Source organism: Pelophylax lessonae, assembly GCF_965119305.1.
Source record: "Pelophylax lessonae genome assembly, chromosome: 5".
Lineage (NCBI taxonomy): Eukaryota > Metazoa > Chordata > Amphibia > Anura > Ranidae > Pelophylax > Pelophylax lessonae.
Genome location: NC_138772.1, coordinates 52176525 through 52200028, shown reverse-complemented (window position 1 = coordinate 52200028; position 23504 = coordinate 52176525).

Here is a 23504-nt window from a genome sequence, read left to right as displayed (position 1 = left end):
TGTCTCTCTCTCTACACCCCCTGCCTGTCCCTCTCTACATCCCCTGCCTGTCCCTCTCTACATCCCCTGCCTGTCTCTCTCTCTACACCCCCTGCCTGTCCCTCTCTACATCCCCTGCCTGTCCCTCTCTACATCCCCTGCCTGTCCCTCTCTACATCCCCTGCCTGTCTGTCTCTCTACATCCCCTGCCTGTCTCTCTCTACATCCCCTGCCTGTCTCTCTCTACATCCCCTGCCTATCTGTCTCTCTACATCCCCTGCCTGTCTCTCTCTACATCCCTTGCCTGTCTGTCTCTCTACACCCCCTGACTGTCTCTCTCTCTACATCCCCTGCCTGTCTGTCTCTCTACACCCCCTGACTGTCTCTCTCTCTACATCCCCTGCCTGTCTCTCTACATCCCCTGCCTGTCTCTCTCTCTACACCCCTGCATGTCTCTCTCTACATCCCCTACCTTTCTCTCTCTCTCTACATCCCCTGCCTGTCTCTCTCTCTCTACACCCCCTGCCTGTCTCTCTCTACATCCCCTGCCTGTCTCTCTCTACATCCCCTGCCTGTCTCTCTCTCTCACTACATCCCCTGTCTGTCTCCCTCCCCATTCCCTGCCTCTCTCTCTCTCTCTACACCCCCTGCCTGTCTCTCTCTCTACATCCATTGCCTGTCTCTCTACATCCCCTGCCTGTCTCTCTCTCTCTACACCCCTCCCTGTCTCGCTCTACATCCCCTGCCTGTCTATTTGTTAACATCCCCTGCCTGTCTCTCTACACCCCCTGCCTGTCTGTCTCTCTACATCCCCTGCCTGTCTCTCTCTCTACACCCCCTGCCTGTCTCTCTCTACATTCCCTACCTGTCTCTCTCTCTCTCTCTCTACATCCCCTGCCTGTCTCTCTCTCTACACCCCCTGTCTGTCCCTCTCTACATCCCCTGCCTGTCTCTCTCTACATCCCCTGCCTGTCTCTTTCTCTACACCCCCTGCTTGTCTCTCTCTCACTATATCCCCTGTCTGTCTCCCTCCCAATTCCCTGCCTGTCTCTCTCTCTCTACATCCCCTGCCTGTCTCTCTCTCTACATCCCCTGCCTGTCTCTCTCTCCATCCCCTGCCTGTCTCCCTCCCCATCCCCTGCCTCTCTCTCTCCATCCCCTGCCTGTCTCTCTCTCTCCATCCCCTGCCTGTCTCTCTCTCTCTCTACATCCCCTGCTTGTCTCTCTACACCCCCTGCCTGTATCGCTCTCTCTCTCTACACCCCCTGCCTGTATCGCTCTCTCTCTACATCCCCTGCCTGTATCTCTCACTCTACATCCCCTGCCTGTCAGTCTCTCTACATTCCCTGCCTGTCTTCTACATCCCCATTTCCTGTCTGTCACTCTCCCTCCATCCCCTGCATCTCCCCCCTCTCTATTCTCTGCCTACCTACTACAACCCCATGCCTGACTCTCTCTTTATCTCCTGCCTGTCTCTGTCCACCCCCTGCCCTTCTCTCTATCTCCTGTCCCTCTCTCTTCATCCCCTGCCTGGCTGTCCCTATTCCCTGTCTGTTAATCTCCCTCCATATCCTGCATCTCCCCCTCTCCATTCTCTGCCTGTCTACTCCCATCCCATGCCTGTCTCTCTCACCATCCCCTGCCCCTCTCCCTCCATCCCTTGCCTCTCTCTCTCCATCCCCTGTTCCTCTCTCTCCATCCCCTGTCTGTCTCTCTCTCTATTTCCCCTGTCTGGCTGTCCCCATTCCCTGTCTGTCACTCTCCCTCCATCCCCTACATTTCCCCCTCTATACTCTCTGCATGGCTACTCCCACCCCCTGCCTGTCTCTCTTTCACCCCCTGCCTGTTTCTCTCTCCATCCCCTACTTGTCTACCTTACCATCTTCTACCTGTCTCTCTCTCTCCATCCCCTACCTGTTACTGTCTATCCCCTATTTGTCTCTCTCTCTCCATCCACTGCCCGTCTCCTTCCATCCACTGCATGTCTCTCTACTCTCTATCCCCTGTCTGTCTCTCTCTCCATTCCCTTTCTGTTACTCTCCCTCCATTCCTTACATCTCCTCCTATTTATTCTCTGCATGTTTACTCTCATTCCCCTGCCTGGCTCTCTCCATCCCCTGCCTCACTCCTTCTCTATCCCCTGCCTGCATCTCTGTTCATTCCTTTCTTGCCACTATCCATCCCCTGCTTTTCTCTTCCCCCTGCCTTTCCCTCTCTCTCTTTCTCCATCCCCTGCATGTCTCTCTCCATTCCTTGCTTTTCTATCTCTATCCTCTGTCTGCCCTTCTCCATATCCTGCAAATCTCTCTCCATCCCCTGCCTGTTTCACTCTCCATGCCCTCTGTCTCTCCTCTTGGTCCTACTTCTCCTTCCTTTCCTATTTCTTTGAATTTATTCATCTCTCATTTTCCATCATTCTCTTTATTTCCTCCTTCACTCACCCCCCCCCCCCCCACCTCTCTCTCATTCTCCCTCTATCTACCTTTATGCTCTCTCCTCTACTTTACTGAATTCCTATCTCCCTCTTTCACTCTTCTCATTTTCAACTCATCTCTGTGTTTCCTCCTTTTTTTTTATCTCACTCACTCTATCACTATCTTGCTGTCTTTCTTTCTCTTTCTCTGATTCCCCTCCTCTCTTTGAATCAGTGGCCTCCAAACTGTGGCCGGGGGCTGGACACGACCCTTTGCTTGCCTTTATCCCGCTCTTGGGGCATTATTCCTCACACTGAAACTAACAATGGGGCATAATTCCTGCCACTGACACCAACAGTGGGGCACTATTCCTCCCACTGACACCAACAATAGGGCACTATTCCTTTCCATGACACCAATAATGGGATGCTATTTCTCACACTGAAACTAATAATGGGGCACTAATCCTCCTACTAATACCAATGATGGGGCACTATTCCTTCCCATAACACCAATAATAGGGTACTATTCCTCCCACTGAAACTAACGATAGGGCACTATTCCTCCTACTAATACCAATGATGGGGCTCTATTCCTTCCCATGACACCAATAGGGTACTAATCCTCCCACTGAATCTAATGATGGGGCACTATTCCTCCTACTAATACCAATGATGGGGCTCTATTCCTTCCCATGACACCAATAGGGTACTAATCCTCCCACTGAATCTAATGATGGGGCACTATTCCTCCTACTAATACCAATGATGGGGCACTATTCCTTCCCATGACACCAATAATAGGGTACTATTCCTTCCACTGAAACCAACAATAGGGCACTATTGCTCCTTCTAAAACCATTGATGGGGTACTATATCTCCCACTAATACTAATATTAGGGCAATATTCCTCCCACAAACACTAATAATGGGGCACTATTCCTCCCACTAATACCAATAATAGGGCTATTTCCTCCCACATACCAATAATAGGGCACTATTCCTTCCAATAATACCAATAATAGGGCACTATTCCTCCCACTAATACCAATAATAGGGCAATATTCCTCTCACTAATACCAATAATAGGGCACTATTCCTCCCAATAATACCAATAATAGGGCAATATTCCTCCCAATAATACCAATAATAGGGCAATATTCCTCCCACTAATACCAATAATAGGGCACTATTCCTCCGACTAATACCAATAATAGGGCACTATTCCTCCCACTAATACCCATAATGGGACATTGTTACCAAGGCCAGGACATTTTCTACTCCCACTGTCCACATTCCAGCCCATCTAAAGTCTGAAGGACAGAATGTTTTTATTGAATTGACTTTTTTTTTCCAAGGTAATTTTTATTGTTTTAACAGAGAAAAATGTACAAACAATCGTGCATAGTAAGCTGCGAAGTAATCAGAGATAAAGCAGAAGGATATGCATCCAATGACACCATACATATTTAGACATCAATACAGTAAATCAAAGTGGCAACATTCAAAGAAAAACATCATTTCAAGAGTATATAATATGACAGCTTAAATGCCCAACGAAAACCAAATAAAGGTATAAGCTATCCCAAGCGCTTCAAATGAGGACCACTCACCAATAAATAAATTGGCTATGCAGCTACTTAACTAAAACATATGGAGAAAGATATATAATAGATAGATACTCAGCAATATCCCTATATATATATAGTAGCGCAAACTTGTCAAGAAGCAAGTGCCAAAAAAATACTGTGCCCACTGCACAAAAGTCCGAAATGCAATAGATGTCACATAGGCAGCAGGAAAAAGTTCAGAAATGACTCAAACAGTCCATAATCCTTCACTCTATCTCCTGGGATGATAATGTACGAAGACGTGTTTCTCAAAAGGATCACCACCACCACCGTGCTCCAAGGGGGGAGGAGAATTGCCCACTCACCAGATGCTGTGGCCCAACCCACTTTCGTGTTTGAGCATTCAGGCTTATAATGATGGTCACTGGTCCAGAGTATCCACAACAGGAATCGCACCAGCGCAGTCAAAAAAAGCTCAGCAGCATATGGGGAGGAGAGAACATAATCCCAATAGCGTGATACCGTTTAAAAGGGTTTTATTAAATAAAAATAAAACATAAGGTAACACACTCACATGTCTTGTATGTCATCAAACGCAAAAAAACAGTCACGAATAGGGGAGGGATGCCCTTCGGGAGATGATGTCCAGGCTCCACGCCGTGGACGCCGCGCCTTCTGGGTAATCCGAACTCCTCTTACACAGCCTGGTTACACCGCCTGGTCACGCCCCGACGCGTTTCGTGATTTCCACTTCTTCCCCGGGAGCGTGACCACGGCGGCTTGGCGGTAACCTTAAATACCCATGCCCATCAACCCACAGGGCGGGGCCAGGGTTGACATCATCGGCCATTGGTGGTTGCTCAGGTGTGTCGACCAATCACAGACTAGATTTACAGGATCACTTCCTCTCAATTCACTAATCTCTATGGTACATTACCCTATAACCCGGAAGTAGGGTGGTGCCGAGGTTCACACCATCGGTTATTGGTGGATGCCTGTAGAATACTGGCCAATAGCAGGCTAAGACAGCACAGTAACCCTCCATCTCGCCACTATTCACTACAATGGGCCGTCCTACGACCCGGAAGTATAGCACACAGGAAGTTAATTGCACCCTTATGCTGAAAGCAAAAAGACACCAACCACTCAACCACCAATAGACCGATAGTATCCATACAAAATCGCTAGTGTATATACATACTTAAAACGCTGTAAATTACATCACTTTCCATTGGTAGTGACGATCGTGCTCTGACCAATTATAGTGATTCAGCTTTACGCCCAATCAGCTAAAACTTCCTCCTTAATTAACATATGACCCGGAACAATAATAGCACGGATTCCCGGCCGGATGTAAGGTCTCCATGACCCGGAAGAATAATAACATAGAGTCCCGGCCGGATGTATGGGCTCCACCCACCAGGAAGACCAAGAAGTTATTTATGTGTACTCAGTACACTATGCACAACAGCGCCATCTACCAATGGAAGTGTAACAATGTAAGGAAAATTTGTATGGAAGTTTAATCCATATACCAAAAATATCATAATAATAAACAAAAACATGTCACACCAGAAAAAAGAACACGAATCTATTGGAAACTAATAGGCAAAACTAAATATATAAATAAGTAAAATCATTAAAATATTTAAAATAACCCTAAGCCCATAACCAACGCTAGACAGCATGAGTCACAAGCCTAGGGACATTTGTGTGTGCGGACACTTTGGGGGATCACGGTCCTCCCAACGCACATCATCCAAAGATGAAAGATCAAATAACAAAAAAGATCAAGTATAAAATAATATAATATAGAGTTGGAAACTAAAATCAATGATCACTAATAAAACAATTTAAATCCAACTCTATATTTAATCCTACAGGGCTCAAAGATTGGGTCTGGAATATCCATTTTGTTTCGCACTTTGATAATTCCCTAACCCAATTGGCACCCCTCCACGGGGGTGTCACCCGCTCGACACCCCAGAATTGTAAACAACTGGGGTCCCGTTGGTGATGTGAACGGAAATGGGCTGGGACACTGTGCTCTGTTTTGCCCTTAATAATATTGCTGATGTGCTCCCCAACTCTAATTGTCAAAGTGCGCTTAGTTCGTCCTATATAAATGATTTTGCAGGGACACATTAAAGCATACACCACATGCGTGGTATCACATGTGATGAAATGCCTAATGTCGAAACTCTTGTTAATTGCTGCAACATAAAAGGACTCACGTCTCCTCTGATTTTGGGGGGTATACGAACATGACTTACATCTCCCACATTTGTGAAACCCTCGTCTACCCGGAAAGAAGGAAGTATCCGGGGGATTAAGGATCTTCTTCACCACCCTGTCCCCAAAGCTCGGGGCCCTACGGTAAATGAAGGATGGAACATCGGGCAACACAGGTCCCAATACTGCATCCATCTGCAAGATGTTCCAATGGGTTTTGAAGATGGCTTCTACTTTTTTGTGGTCCTCACAGTAATCAGACAAAAAACTCCATTGTTTATCGTCAGATCCATTTGTGGGTCTCGTCACGTTCTGCAGTGACATCACCCGAACTGGCTGCGTAATATACCGCGTGGCCAGTTCATGCGAGTACGACGGAACTGTACATTTGAAGAAGACTATATCGCCCAAACCAATGTTCTTAAGGAGAGGTTTATCCAAAAGGGATATGACGAACAATGTCTTGAGAAAGAGATTGAAAATATTCTGGATATCCCTCGAGCTGCATGCTTGCAGAACGTGACGAGACCCACAAATGGATCTGACGATAAACAATGGAGTTTTTTGTCTGATTACTGTGAGGACCACAAAAAAGTAGAAGCCATCTTCAAAACCCATTGGAACATCTTGCAGATGGATGCAGTATTGGGACCTGTGTTGCCTGATGTTCCATCCTTCATTTACCGTAGGGCCCCGAGCTTTGGGGACAGGGTGGTGAAGAAGATCCTTAATCCCCCGGATACTTCCTTCTTTCCGGGTAGACGAGGGTTTCACAAATGTGGGAGATGTAAGTCATGTTCGTATACCCCCCAAAATCAGAGGAGACGTGAGTCCTTTTATGTTGCAGCAATTGACAAGAGTTTCGACATTAGGCATTTCATCACATGTGATACCACGCATGTGGTGTATGCTTTAATGTGTCCCTGCAAAATCATTTATATAGGACGAACTAAACGCACTTTGACAATTAGAGTTGGGGAGCACATCAGCAATATTATTAAGGGCAAAACAGAGCACAGTGTCCCAGCCCATTTCCGTTCACATCACCAACGGGACCCCAGTTGTTTACAATTCTGGGGTGTCGAGCGGGTGACACCCCCGTGGAGGGGTGCCAATTGGGTTAGGGAATTATCAAAGTGCGAAACAAAATGGATATTCCAGACCCAATCTTTGAGCCCTGTAGGATTAAATATAGAGTTGGATTTAAATTGTTTTATTAGTGATCATTGATTTTAGTTTCCAACTCTATATTATATTATTTTATACTTGATCTTTTTTGTTATTTGATCTTTCATCTTTGGATGATGTGCGTTGGGAGGACCGTGATCCCCCAAAGTGTCCGCACACACAAATGTCCCTAGGCTTGTGACTCATGCTGTCTAGCGTTGGTTATGGGCTTAGGGTTATTTTAAATATTTTAATGATTTTACTTATTTATATATTTAGTTTTGCCTATTAGTTTCCAATAGATTCGTGTTCTTTTTTCTGGTGTGACATGTTTTTGTTTATTATTATGATATTTTTGGTATATGGATTAAACTTCCATACAAATTTTCCTTACATTGTTACACTTCCATTGGTAGATGGCGCTGTTGTGCATAGTGTACTGAGTACACATAAATAACTTCTTGGTCTTCCTGGTGGGTGGAGCCCATACATCCGGCCGGGACTCTATGTTATTATTCTTCCGGGTCATGGAGACCTTACATCCGGCCGGGAATCCGTGCTATTATTGTTCCGGGTCATATGTTAATTAAGGAGGAAGTTTTAGCTGATTGGGCGTAAAGCTGAATCACTATAATTGGTCAGAACACGATCGTCACTACCAATGGAAAGTGATGTAATTTACAGCGTTTTAAGTATGTATATACACTAGCGATTTTGTATGGATACTATCGGTCTATTGGTGGTTGAGTGGTTGGTGTCTTTTTGCTTTCAGCATAAGGGTGCAATTAACTTCCTGTGTGCTATACTTCCGGGTCGTAGGACGGCCCATTGTAGTGAATAGTGGCGAGATGGAGGGTTACTGTGCTGTCTTAGCCTGCTATTGGCCAGTATTCTACAGGCATCCACCAATAACCGATGGTGTGAACCTCGGCACCACCCTACTTCCGGGTTATAGGGTAATGTACCATAGAGATTAGTGAATTGAGAGGAAGTGATCCTGTAAATCTAGTCTGTGATTGGTCGACACACCTGAGCAACCACCAATGGCCGATGATGTCAACCCTGGCCCCGCCCTGTGGGTTGATGGGCATGGGTATTTAAGGTTACCGCCAAGCCGCCGTGGTCACGCTCCCGGGGAAGAAGTGGAAATCACGAAACGCGTCGGGGCGTGACCAGGCGGTGTAACCAGGCTGTGTAAGAGGAGTTCGGATTACCCAGAAGGCGCGGCGTCCACGGCGTGGAGCCTGGACATCATCTCCCGAAGGGCATCCCTCCCCTATTCGTGACTGTTTTTTTGCGTTTGATGACATACAAGACATGTGAGTGTGTTACCTTATGTTTTATTTTTATTTAATAAAACCCTTTTAAACGGTATCACGCTATTGGGATTATGTTCTCTCCTCCCCATATGCTGCTGAGCTTTTTTTGACTGCGCTGGTGCGATTCCTGTTGTGGATACTCTGGACCAGTGACCATCATTATAAGCCTGAATGCTCAAACACGAAAGTGGGTTGGGCCACAGCATCTGGTGAGTGGGCAATTCTCCTCCCCCCTTGGAGCACGGTGGTGGTGGTGATCCTTTTGAGAAACACGTCTTCGTACATTATCATCCCAGGAGATAGAGTGAAGGATTATGGACTGTTTGAGTCATTTCTGAACTTTTTCCTGCTGCCTATGTGACATCTATTGCATTTCGGACTTTTGTGCAGTGGGCACAGTATTTTTTTGGCACTTGCTTCTTGACAAGTTTGCGCTACTATATATATATAGGGATATTGCTGAGTATCTATCTATTATATATCTTTCTCCATCATTTCAAGAGTACCATTTTGTCCAGGCCTCCCATTTTTTATTGAACGAAGTAAGTGTGGCATCAGTTCTGGCTGCCAGCAGTTTCTCGTATTGGTAATTCAGGTTTACTTGCGCGATAACTTCAGAGAGGTTGGGGGTGTCCTTATCTTTCCAGTGTCTGGCTTTGACTAATTTGACTGTGAGTAATATATGCAATACTATTGTCCTGTAAATGGGGGGGTAATTCGTGATATTCATGTGAAGAATGGCCAGCGCAGGGTCATGGGGGTTGAGAAAGCCTGTGATATCAGCTACAATTTGGAATATTTTATTCCAGTAGCTTGTTAGGCAAACACAGGACCAGAGAACTTGGTGGAGGTTGACCGGTTGTCCGCATTGTCTCCAACAGAGTGGGGAGTATGAGGGGAGGAATTTTGCCAATTGGGTAGTGGTTTTATACCACCTGGCTAGTACCTTTTGGGAGAGATCCCAGTGGTTAATACAGTGTGAGGCTTTGAGCATTGATGTGAAGGACTGTGACCATTGTTGAGAGGAAAACTGTTTGCCTAGATCCGATTCCCATTTTAGCATTGGCTTAGTCTTTACAAATATCAGTTTGTTTCCCAGAGTGTTGTAAAAGAGTGATGTACCTTTTTTCCCTTCACCTGAATTTTGGTAGAATTTTTTCGCCTTCGCCTGAGTGGGGCTTCTAATAGTGGGTATCGGATGTTTATGAAGGAAGGTCTTGATCTGCGCCTAGGAGCATGCCACGGAGGGTGGTAGGTTGTATGTTTGCCTAAGGACGTGTAACGGTAGCAAGTCACTATCTGTAGTGATTTCGTCCAGCCAGGAGACACAACGTGGTCCATCCACTTTTGGACAGTAAGGTAGGGTATGAGGACCTCCAATGTAGATAGGGGTAATTGACTTTTTTTTTACAGGGCACAGTCATGGTGGAACAGAAAAGAACCTTCCCCAAACTGTGACCACATGATTGGAATTGTACAATTCTATAAGACGTTTTTGTATGCTGCAGCGTTAAAAGTACCCTTCACTGGTAACACTTCAACTCAATAATTTGGATATGTTTGGTGGCTAGGTGTCTCCTGGTGTAGAACTGGTGTTCTAGTTTATTCCATTGGCATTCTGTAGGGTTGAAGTCAGGGCTCTGTGCAGGCAATTTAAAGAATAAGTTCACTTTAAAATAAAATTAAATAAATAAATGCGCATTCTCAAAGGCGATGTCCTAGGGAGGACGAAACGTCAGGCGCGTCCGCTTGTCTTCACGCTTACCTGTGGTGTACCATTTATGCGCATTGATTTGTCATCTAAATGTGAGTTGCCATTTGCATCTTTTTAATATGAATAAAGCTGAGTAGTTTACTATGCCATTGGAGTCTTCCTCTTGATTTTGAGGTATTTTCACCTACTGCACGGGTTGAGTTACTGGTACTGTGCCCTCCTTGGAGAGACCATCCTGGGATTGGTATCCGCACTATAGAGGACCCTCTTCCTGGATTAATTTACCACTCGCTCATGTGACCCACCCTAACAGGGGTTTCAGGGTTTCCGGTAAGCTGACACCTAATCTGTTGCATGGGGTGATGATGTTTTCCTTGCACTGACTCCATCTTTGGTGGCTGGACTCTCATATCTGTTTTATTGAGGATTATCATCCGTTTAATATTTGGACTCTTACCTTTCAGCGATTTGTCCTATATTAATGATTGGCGCTGTACTTTTATTTATCTTTTCATTACTATAGTTGTATTTTTTGTACTGGCTGCCTAGGTTCATTATCGTTTACCTATCCTGACTGTGACTTAAGCGCGGCCTTTTTTCCTATTATTACTTCATAAATTTAGGCCAAAAATGTATTCTGAAACATTTCTTTGGTAAAAAAAAAAAAACTGTGTATATTCTTTAGTCTGTATGAAAGTTATAGAGTCAACAAACTATGGTATTTATCTGAAACAAATCGATCCTAAAGTACTGACGAACTATCTCACTTCATAAAGCCCTAAAATGCCAGGACAGTACTAATACCTTCCAAATGACCCACTTTTGGAATGTAGACAGTCCAAGGTATTTAGTAAGAGGCATGGCGGGTTTTTTGAAGTTGTCATAATTTTTTGGAAAACTACGTAGTTGAAATTGAAAATTAATCTTTTTTTTTTTAACATACTGTCACCAGTGCAGTACAGCGTAATTATATAACTGGTGTGGTGGTGATCAGGGTCAATTTTTTTATAAAAAAAAAAATATATATATATATATATATATATATATATATATATATATATATATATATATATATATATATATATACAGTGGGGATTGAAAGTTTGGGCACCCCAGGTAAAAATTTGTATTAATGTGCACAAAGAAGCCAAGGAAAGATGGAAAAAATCTCCAAAAGGCATCAAATTACAGATTAGACATTCTTATAATATGTCAACAAAAATGTTAGATTTTATTTCCATCATTGACACTTTCAAAATTACAGAAAACAAAAAAATGGTGTCTGCAAAAGTTTGGGCACCCTGCAGAATTTATAGCATGCACTGGCCCCTTTGCAAGACTGAGACCTGCCAGTGTCATGGATTGTTCTCAATCATCGTCTGGGAAGACCAGGTGATGTCAATCTCAAAGGTTTTAAATGCCCAGACTCATCTGACCTTGCCCCAACAATCAGCACCATGGGATCTTCTAAGCAGTTGTCTAGAAAACTGAAACTGAAAATAGTTGATGCTCACAAAGCTGGAGAAGGCTATAAGAAGATAACAAAGTGTTTTCAGATGTCAATATCCTCTGTTCAGAATGTAATTAAGAAATGCCAGACATCAGGAACAGTGGAAGTTAAAGCAAGATCTGGAAGACCAAGAAAAATATCAGACAGAACAGCGCGCAGGATTGTGAGAAAAACAATTCAAAACCCACGATTGACTGCACGATCCCTGCAGAAAGATCTGGCAGACACTGGGGTTGTGGTACACTATTCCACTATAAAGAGATACTTGTACAAATATGGTCTTCATGGAAGAGTCATCAGAAGAAAACCTCTTCTACGTCCTCACCACAAAAATCAGCGTTTGAACTTTGCAAATGAACATATAGACAACCCTGATGCATTTTGGAAACAAGTTCTGTGGACCGATGAGGTTGAAATCAAACTTTTTGGCCGGAATGAGAAAAGGTACGTTTGGAGAAGAAGGGGCACAGAATTTAGTGAAAAGAACTGTTAAGTTTACAGAACTGTTAAGCATGGGGGGTGAATCAATCATGCTTTGGGGTTGTATTGCAGCCAGTGGCACAGGGAACATCTCACGAGTAGAAAGAAAAATGGATTCAATAAACGTTCTGCAAATTTTGGATGGTGACTTGATAACTCTGTGAAAAAGCTGAAGTTAAAGAGAGGATGGCTTCTACAAATGGATAATGATCCAAAACACACCTCGAAATCCACGGGGGATTACATCAAAATGCGTAAACTGAAGGTTTTGCCATGGCCTTCACAATCTCCTGACCTCAACATAATTAAAAATCTATGGTTAGACCTTAAATGAGCAGTGCGTGACAGACAGCCCAGAAATCTCAAAGAACTGGAAGACTTTTGTAAGGAAGAATGGGCAAAGATACCTCAAACAAGAATTGAAAGACTCTTAGCTGGCTACAAAAAACGTTTACAAGCTGTGATACTTGCCAAAGGGGGCAGTACAAGATATTAACTCTGCAGGGTGCCCACACTTTTGCAGACGCCATTTTTTTGTTTTCTGTTATTTTGAAAGTGTAAATGATGGAAATAAAATCTAACATTTTTGTTGACATATTATAAGAATGTCTAATCTGTAATTTGATGCCTTTTGGAGATTTTTCCATCTTTTCTTGGCTTCTTTATACACATTAATACAAATTTTTACCTGGGGTACCCAAACTTTCGATCCCCACTGTATATATATATATATATATATATATATATATATTTTTTTTTTTTAATGTTTTTTTTTTTTTTTTTAACACACTGTGACCAGAGCAATATAATGTTACCATGAAAACGAAAAAGTAGAGACACTCCCCTTTAAATCAAACAAAAGTGTACATATATACATAAATCGAATTCATACATCTATTATACAAATGTAAATATGAAATTAAATAACATGTCAAAACAAATCATCTGCAGCATGAAGGTCCGTATAAATTGAAGAATAACCAAACACCATGCTCCTGTCAGGATTATTGGGGAGATTACATAAAAGAAAAATGGAAGTATAAAAAGCCATGTATACTCAGTTCTATATAGAAATTTTGAACAGTATAGCACCCATTTTGTTAGGGGTGACTATCAGTTCATGTTCTTTTGAGCAGGATGCCTTTACAGAGAGTCTTGAAATTTCAACAAGAAGAGTTTTTGTTTTTCTTTAAATCGTAAATAATGGGACTTTCTGACATTTCACCCGATAAAAGCCTAGCCAGGATGGCACCAGGTTTTAAGGGGGGGTGATGTCTTCTTGATTGTCTGCATTTCTAATGAACAATAAGTTCAGTATATTTCTTTTTAAAGGTTCATTTAAAAATATGTTTTAGAAAGCATCATCATGTGTAAGATGTGTATATTAACAACAATGTATTTTTATTATTGATCTAGTAAGTATGAACTTGGAATATATAATGTTAGATATATATATATATATATATATATATATATATATATATATATATATATATATATATATATGAAGAAATAAATTAACCGATAATTGAACCAATTAATTTGAAAAAATTTGGGACTTTATATGAGGTACTGCCAATTCCGGGCAGATTACCTCCATCCCTGTTGCTTAGCAAAAAAAAGGGGGGAAGGGGAAGTAAAAAAAAATTACTTTCAGAACCCTCAGGTGACCATCATTTATGTGGATCTGTTTATCACACTCCCTCTCTGGTTCACAGGCACTTCCTACCTGTTTCACAGGCACTTCCTATTTGATTTATCCTTTACACCATCTATTCTGATTAGCACACTCTTGGTTTATTTAATCAATTTCACACAACATGGCTCTCTGATTATGGGTTCTGCTGGTTAGTTTATACTACCCAGTCTATTTTAGTCTATTTATTTATATGTACTACACAAGTTTTTTCATATTTACAACTATTTACTTTTAGAACCCTCTGGTGACCATCATCTATATGGATCTGTTCATCACAATATTTAATACACATTTCTTTGTGGAATCTTCTCATTGTGCCCGGATGACCTTGGATCAAGCTCTCTCAGTTCCCGGTAGAGACGTTCCCCCAGTGGTCTGCCCCCCACAATACTTAGGTGTTGATGCCATTGCTGGATTGTAAGTACACTGGCTGGAGAACATATAGGCTAGAGATATTATATCCCTTCCCTATCATTATTTATTAGTCCTTTATCATTTTTATGCTATCTGTAAAAAGGATTCTCTTTTTTCTACAGTATTATATGATGCATCTGCTCCTGAGGAAGTGGATTACATTCCATGAAACGCGTAGAGCTTGTTTATGATGCATTCCTTATTTCTATTTTTTGGATCCTTCAATATCGCTTGACAATTAGTGTTCTACTCCAGTCTACAACCAATCAGCTCTTATGTATATGATTTGGTTTAATTATTACCATTTACCTGCCGTATCAATTATATTTATACTATGATGTTCTTATATCTGTCGATGACATCGCCAATAAAATGTTTTTTATCATCATATGAGACCTACCTGTGTATTTTACCTATGTATGTACCAATCGTTACCACACACCTCATTCAAAGTCCCGAATTTTCCCCTTTACCCCCCTCCCATATATTTTTCATCCAACAACTGGCTTTATAGTATTGGTTAATATTTATGGCTATATATTTTTTACCCTTGTTATTTATTAATATGCCAGTTGTTATGAAATTATATCTCCCACCCCCTTTTTTTACTTCCCCTTCCCCCCTTTTTTTTGCTAAGCAACAGGGATGGAGGTAATCTGCCCGGAATTGGCAGTACCTAATATAAAGTCCCAAATTTTTTCAAATTAATTGGTTCAATTATCGGTTAATTTATTTCTTCATAATGAATAGGGATGGAGGTGTGTGTTCACAGTTGAATTTTTATATCATGTATGTTATCCATATTCACATGCAGGCAGTGTCTCTCTGTGTCAGCATTGTTTAGCTTTGCAACTTTTTCCATAGCTAGTTACTTTGTTATGACTATGTTCATTTCCTTTACCATTGTGGTCATCCGGATCCTCTGGGTTGCTGTCTAGTTCGGGGACTGCGATGCACTTCGGGGGTCCTCCCCTCTCCCCTACGGGGGGCTGGGGCGGGTCCATCCGCTCTGCATCGGCGTCACGCAATCCCGGTCGCATCTGTGACGTCATCATTTTGGCGCCATCACGTCGACACGTGGAGATTCATCCGCGCTCATATACAGTGAGGTTTGGATGCCGCAGTCTCGGATGACCACCGGTCACCCATGGTGCGGCTCTTCTCCCTCTTTGTTGAGCGTTGGCGTGGCGTTGGGAGCTGACCAAGGCCAATAACGGGTACACTTCACCATCCTTTTAGGCTATCCTCACTTCTACCTTCCACCCTCACTTTTCCAAGGCCATTTTTGCTCCGTGATATCCTTTCCTTTTTGGCAATGCTTTGATTGCATCACTTTCTGGCACCTTTTATCTGGTCCATCTTTCACACTATCCATTCTGATTAGCACACCTTTGGTTTATTCTATTTATTTCACATAACATGGCTCCCTGATTTTGGATTCTGCTGGGTGGCTTATACCACTCAGTTTATTTAAGTTTATTAATTGTTTTTTACGTACTACACTAGTTTCTATATTTACAAGAATTTACTTTCAGAACCCTCAGGTGACCATCATTTATGTGGATCTGTTTATCACACTCCCTCTCTGGTTCACAGGCACTTCCTACCTGTTTCACAGGCAATTCCTATTTGATTTATCCTTTACACCATCTATTCTGATTAGCACACTCTTGGTTTATTTAATCAATTTCACACAACATGGCTCTCTGATTATGGGTTCTGCTGGTTAGTTTATACTACCCAGTCTATTTTAGTCTATTTATTTATATGTACTACACAAGTTTTTTCATATTTACAACTATTTACTTTTAGAACCCTCTGGTGACCATCATCTATATGGATCTGTTCATCACAATATTTAATACACATTTCTTTGTGGAATCTTCTCATTGTGCCCGGATGACCTTGGATCAAGCTCTCTCAGTTCCCGGTAGAGACGTTCCCCCAGTGGTCTGCCCCCCACAATACTTAGGTGTTGATGCCATTGCTGGATTGTAAGTACACTGGCTGGAGAACATATAGGCTAGAGATATTATATCCCTTCCCTATCATTATTTATTAGTCCTTTATCATTTTTATGCTATCTGTAAAAAGGATTCTCTTTTTTCTACAGTATTATATGATGCATCTGCTCCTGAGGAAGTGGATTACATTCCATGAAACGCGTAGAGTTTGTTTATGATGCATTCCTTATTTCTATTTTTTGGATCCTTCAATATCGCTTGACAATTAGTGTTCTACTCCAGTCTACAACCAATCAGCTCTTATGTATATGATTTGGTTTAATTATTACCATTTACCTGCCGTATCAATTATATTTATACTATGATGTTCTTATATCTGTCGATGACATCGCCAATAAAATGTTTTTTATCATCATATGAGACCTACCTGTGTATTTTACCTATGTATGTACCAATCGTTACCACACACCTCATTCAAAGTCCCGAATTTTCCCCTTTACCCCCCTCCCATATATTTTTCATCCAACAACTGGCTTTATAGTATTGGTTAATATTTATGGCTATATATTTTTTACCCTTGTTATTTATTAATATGCCAGTTGTTATGAAAAAAAAAAAAAAAATAAATATATATATATATATATATATATATATATATATATATATATACTAGAATACTTTTTTATTATGTGTAAGGACCTATGTGTCTTGAAGCTAATTACTTCATTTTAGAAACGTTTGTGTAGGTCTTGTTAAGTTTTTATGGCCACCATAGATCTTCCAATCTAGCCAAAAAGTCTGAAGGGTTTGACAGGATCCAAATGATTTAATTATTTTTGCCCAGCCAGAGGTTGTAAGGTTATCAGTGTAATAATAATGCTATTATATGCTATATACTGAATCTAATAGTAATATAACACTGCCCCCTTTGGTGACTGCTACTAAATGTAAAGATATGGTATCTGGGTATAGTATATGGGTAAATCAGTCATTTCCAAACACTATATATATCGTATTAATAATATATCCTTATTAAATGGCGTTACCAGGTTCAATCCTTACCTAGATACATGATGGAGATATTAGATGGACACGTATGTACCATGAGAGTATGGACAGATTTTCATATTGTTTTTATGATTATTCTTAAATGAAGAACTTATAATACAATTCTAATATCCAATATACTGGATGGCTAGTAGAGGTGTCGCCCAATGACCTCACCAGTTAATGGATAAGTAATCCCAACCAATGGGGATAAAGTTCCTCCTTCTGGGTTCGGCTTATGGTAATTTTACTGCCCTTTTGTTCAATACAATATAAAAATGGAAACCCAGATGTAATAGGACACACACACATTACGACAACATTCATTACACTTCCAACACACACGCTACTTACATCCATACATATACTCATCTATACATACTCCATCTTGCTCCATCCTTTATCTGAAACTTTGAAGGACGCCAGACGAAACTCCTCCCTAACTGGCCACCATTTTGGGAAGGCAGCCATCTTAAGGACTCTGGTAATGACCATTTGGAGCTAGCAGCCATTTTAAATCAGGTAAATATACCTTGCTGTTTATCTGATTATTATTTACTATCGTTTATTTCCTTCCTTATATGTTTTATAATTCATATTTAAGGGTAATAATGAGATTACAGTCCCAGCCGTATGAACCATATTAGATTTTTCTCTAAAAACTGATTTTTGTTTTTATAAGTTTTTCTTAATATCAAGTTTAGCGCAATATTAGCGATTTAGTCTCCCATTTTGCATAGCCTATTCTCACTCCAACTGCAGCGGAGTGACTGTTGGCTGCGCAATTCGCAGACAATTGTGGTCTGATTTTATACAATACTTATCTATGGTTTCTACTGTACCTGGGGAAAACGTAATCTTGCTTTTTTTTTTATTATTATTGAGCTACATATCACATTGCATTTATCATTTTAAGTTTGTATTTTATGTAAAAGATATCTCTTTGTGTCACTTCAACTCTAACCATTTATTGTGAATACATGTCTTGTGAATAATTATACTTATATATTCCCTACTGTAGACTGTATTCACTAAGATTGGTATATGCTGTTAAAAAGAAATTAATCGATTAAAAAGAACTCGTTACATATTGATTTATGGAAATAAGTTGAGATTCTCCTAACTTACAGATCTTTGCTTTTTTACATAAATGGAGACACTGTTATATCAGAGCAGTATAAATATTCTGACACTCCTTTACAAGTAATAGTGCTCAAATCCTCTACACCCGCGCTCTGAGTGTCTCCGAGCCTACAAGGAAGTGCTGGGAGCCACCAGAGCTTTGAGCTTTAAGCTACAAAACATTGAGGTGTAAATAGGGCCTGGGTGTATCTTACTTTTTACACATTAAATTGTGCTTATACTGCACTTAGACGCTGCTGCGCCTTTGTGCTTTCAACTTTAAAGGGATGCAGACACTGCAATTTTCTTCATTAGTGCTCTGCAGATGCAGATGCTGACTGATAGTTGTGAAACCACTCTCATTAGGTTCAATTACGACATGGAGACAGACAAATTGCTCTTATACTGCACTTAGATGGCGCTGCTCTTCCTCTCCTTTGTGCTCTCTGAGTCTCTACTAGCTCCAACTGGAGCCGGCATTTATGGGTCACATTGGCATTTGACCAGGACATTATGTTTTGCACAGCCTAAGCTGGAGTGCGCCAATAATATTTGTTATCTAGATCCCTTTAGATGTGATTTCCAATTGGGAGCATCTCCCAAAAAATCACATTTTTGTTGCAGGGGATGCCTGATATCTGACTTATATCTTAGTGCAGAATTCTGGGAAATTCAGAAAGCCAATCTGTGTACAGAACACCTCCAGGCGGCCATATTGCATGTTACTGAAAATTACAGAGCTGCAGATGGAAAAGGAAAGACAATTTTTAATAATGTAGCAAGGTTTCCAGGCCTGTGGCCTGATGTGGGTCTGCCATTAGAACTGGTACTCTCTTCAGCCAATGTGAGCTGCGACCCTGGGTGTGAAGCAGCGACAACTCCGGCATCTTTTTTTGTGGTTTTTATTTAATTTAAAAAGGGATGGGAGAAGGGAATGAGTGGATACTCCTTGTGGCTCAAACTAATTACACATGGGACTTTGTTGCTGAAGAATGCCCGTAGGCGCTTCCTCGACGCCAGCCGGCGCCAGCCAATACTCACTGACTCTGAGAACTCTCTGTGTAGCTGAAAAAGTGTTGAATCCCTGGATTATAGTCCTGTAGATCCAAGACTGAGCTGTAGAACTCCTGACACTGCTGTGCTGTGGAAGTCACTGAATACTGTGTCCCGCTTAGTACAGCTTGAGGTAGTATCTTGTAGCACTTGGTGCAACTGTCACTTCACTGACACTCTCTGTACCATTCAGGGCCTAGACTGCCGGTACCCCCTTTACTGCTTCAGGGTCCTCTACCTAGGCACCCCCTTTACTGCTAGCTGACACTGGATCCCAGAATCTCTTCCAGAGTGGTCCCCTCTAACACTTCAGGCGAACCCCAGGGGCAATCCTCGGTACTCACGGCCTGTGTAGGCTTTCATGGGACTGGATCCCTCTTGCTCTCCGCAGGCTCTCGGCACACCGGATCCCCTCAGCTTAACTCAGCACTCTCTGGATACTCAGGCGACACCCCGAGACATCCACCTTCCTCAGACAGGAGGAGAGACAGCCACACTCTCCTTCCTGGGACTCTGCTCCCGCCAAAGACAATCTGTCACACACTTCCCCCCAAACTTATACCCACCCCCAGAATCCTTTGTAGCCTAATCTGCCTTCTGGGGTAGTTAAAAGCTGGGATGTGTCCCCTGATTGGGCTTCCCACACTGCCCTATGAGAAGCCTCTCACAGGAGCCAGTGGGGATACTTCTTCCCCCAGGAGGCACATCTGGAAGCTCTGACACCCTACCTAACAAATCACAGCCCTGCTGTTAGGCAGACAAGACGCAGTATATATTTTACCTAGCACCTACCTGTAGGGTGCTACAATAATATTTAACAAAAATATGACTTGTGTCGCAATTGTATATGCTATATTATTTTTTTTTTTATTTACTATTTTTTTTCCCATGAAAGTGGAGTTACCCTTTATTCACTTGCCTTCCGGAAGGTTTACCCTCCTTCAAGACCAGGCCATTTTATGTGATACTGCACTGCTTTACTTTAACTGACAATTGCGCGGTCATGCAATGCTGTACCCAAATACAATTTATCTCTTATTTTTCCTACAAATAGAGCTTTTTTTTATGGTATTTGATCACCTCTGCGTTTTTTATTTTTTGCGCTATAAACAAAAAAAGACTGACAAGTTTGAAAAAAAACAAAACAATAGTTTTTACTTTTTGCTATGAAACATTCCCAATAAAAAAAAGGTAAAAAGTCAAATGTCTTTATTGTTTTAGGCCAATATGTATTCTGCTACATATTTTTGGTAAAATCCCAATAAGTGTATATTGATTGGTTTGCATCTACAAACTAGTTATTGCATCTACAAACTAGGGGATAGATTTGTGGAATTTTTTTTTTACTAGTAATGGTGGCGATCAGCGACATTGCGCCGGACAAATTGGACACTATGTGACACTTTTTTGGGGACCAGTGAAATTAATACAGTGATCAGTGCTAAAAATATGCACTGTCACTGCACTAATGACACTGGCTGGGAAGGGGTTAAACAGCTAGGGCGATCAAAGAGTTAAATGTGTACCTAGCAGTGTTTGTGTGTACTATGTGTGCTACTTTTACTAAGGGAAGTAATGGATTTTATTCTCTGCTTTGCAGTGAAAGAAAATTCATAACTTCCCCACTAATAGGACTAGCGACTTATAGCAAGACTTATAGTAGGCAGTCAGACACTAAGTGACACTTCTAAAACTTTTTTGGGGACCAATGACACTAATACAGTGATCAGTGCTAAAATATATGCACTGTCACTGTACTAATGACACTGGCTGGTAAGGGGTTAACATCAGTGGTGATCAAAGGGTTAAATGTGTTCCTAGGTAGTGCTTGCTAACTGTGTGGGGGAGGTGCTTGTACTGTGGGAGGGCAGAGATTCATTTTCCTGCTTAGCAGAAACACAGGATCACTACCTTTCCTTCTCACAGAATTGCGATCTGCCTTGTTTATATAGGCAGACTGCCGTTCTGTCTCTCTTGGGATCTATCAGTGGGTCCTGGTGGACATTGTGTCCACCAGACCTGCTGATTGGCTCCCACTCTGTCCAATCGCAGAGAAAGCGGGTCCCTGGTGGTGCGCGTGCCCCAGATCAGAAGTGCAGGTTTACGTACAGGTATGTGATCCAACACAGAGAAGCTGCTTTGTCACCGTATATAGACAGTCAGCAAGTGCTTAAAATCATAGCGCAGGGGTGTCAAACTGGCAGCCCTCCAGTTGCTGCGTAACTACAAGTCCCATCATGCCTCTGCCTGTGGAAGTCATGCTTGTAACTGTCAGCCTTGCAGTGCCTCATGGGACTAGTTTCACAACAGCTTTACATTAGGGTGTACACCTCATAGCTCAAACACGTGTGCGTGTGTGTGTGTGTGTGTGTGTGTGTGTGTGTGTATATACTGATGGTGTCAGTGGAGCAGTGGACAGTGACAGTAGGGCAGAGATTGGTGTCAGTAGGGCAGCGGACAGTGACAGTAGGGCAGAGATTGGTGTCAGTAGAGCAGTGGACAGTGACAGAAGGGCAGAGCTTGGTGTCAGTAGGGCAGCTGACAGTGACAGTAGGGCAGAGATTGGCATCAGTAGAGCAGTAGACAGTGACAGTAGGGCAGAGATTGGTGTCAGTAGGGCAGCGGACAGTGACAGTAGGGCAGAGATTGGTGTCAGTAGAGCAGTGGACAGTGACAGTAGGGCAGAGATTGGTGTCAGTAGGGCAGCTGACGTGACAGTAGGGCAGAGCTTGGCGTCAGTAGGGACAGTGACAGTAGGGCAGAGATTGGTGTCAGTAGGGCAGTGGACAGTGACAGTAGGGCAGAGATTGGTGTCAGTAGAGCAGTGGACAGTGACAGTAGGGCAGAGATTGGTGTCAGTAGAGCAGTGGACAGTAACAGTAGGGCAGAGATTGGTGTCAGTAGGGCAGCTGACAGTGACAGTAGAGTAGAGATTGGTGTCAGTAGGGCAGCGGACAGTGACAGTAGGGCAGAGATTGGTGTCAGTAGAGCAGTGGACAGTGACAGTAGGGCAGAGATTGGTGTCAGTAGAGCAGCGGACAGTGACAGTAGGGCAGAGATTGGTGTCAGCAGGGCAGCGGACAGTGACAGTAGGGCAGAGATTGGTGTCAGTAGAGCAGTGGACAGTGACAGTAGGGCAGAGATTGGTGTCAGTAGAGCAGTGGACAGTGACAGTAGGGCAGAGTTTGGTGTCAGTAGAGCAGTGGACAGTGACAGTTGGGCAGAGATTGGTGTCAGTAGGGCAGCGGACAGTGACAGTAGGGCAGTAGGGCAGAGATTGGTGTTAGTAGGGTAGTGGATGGTGTCAGTAGTTTTTATTTTTATTATTTTAATTGCAATTATTTCTTTTACAAATTTTTTAGGAGCCCCGCTAGGGGGCATTGGTGAAATATCAGGGATTTAAACAAGGGGAATGTGCCACAAAGGGTGCTTAGGGTGTGCCCAGGCACACCTAGCACACCCTGCGTGCACGCCTATGGTTAACATACATAGCATATTTTTTCTGACACTGACCTGGAGACATGTGCACATTGTAGATACAAACATAGCTTTGCTCTTGTGTTGCGATGATAGAACATTTTACAGAGAAAGCTGACATCGCATTTTTTACAGGAGAGAAAACTCTGAATGTGATCTCCTCATTTCTAGGCCTTGCTATCCCTTGACACTGCAAGTTTCAGATCAGGACTTAATGACTTTTAGAAACACCGGGAAAGAAAAAAAAGGGCGAATCGGAAAAAAATTCCTCTGTGCATCTCAACCAGAATATACAGTATATCATTCCGTCAAGCAACGCTTGTAATTAATGGTTGCTTAAATA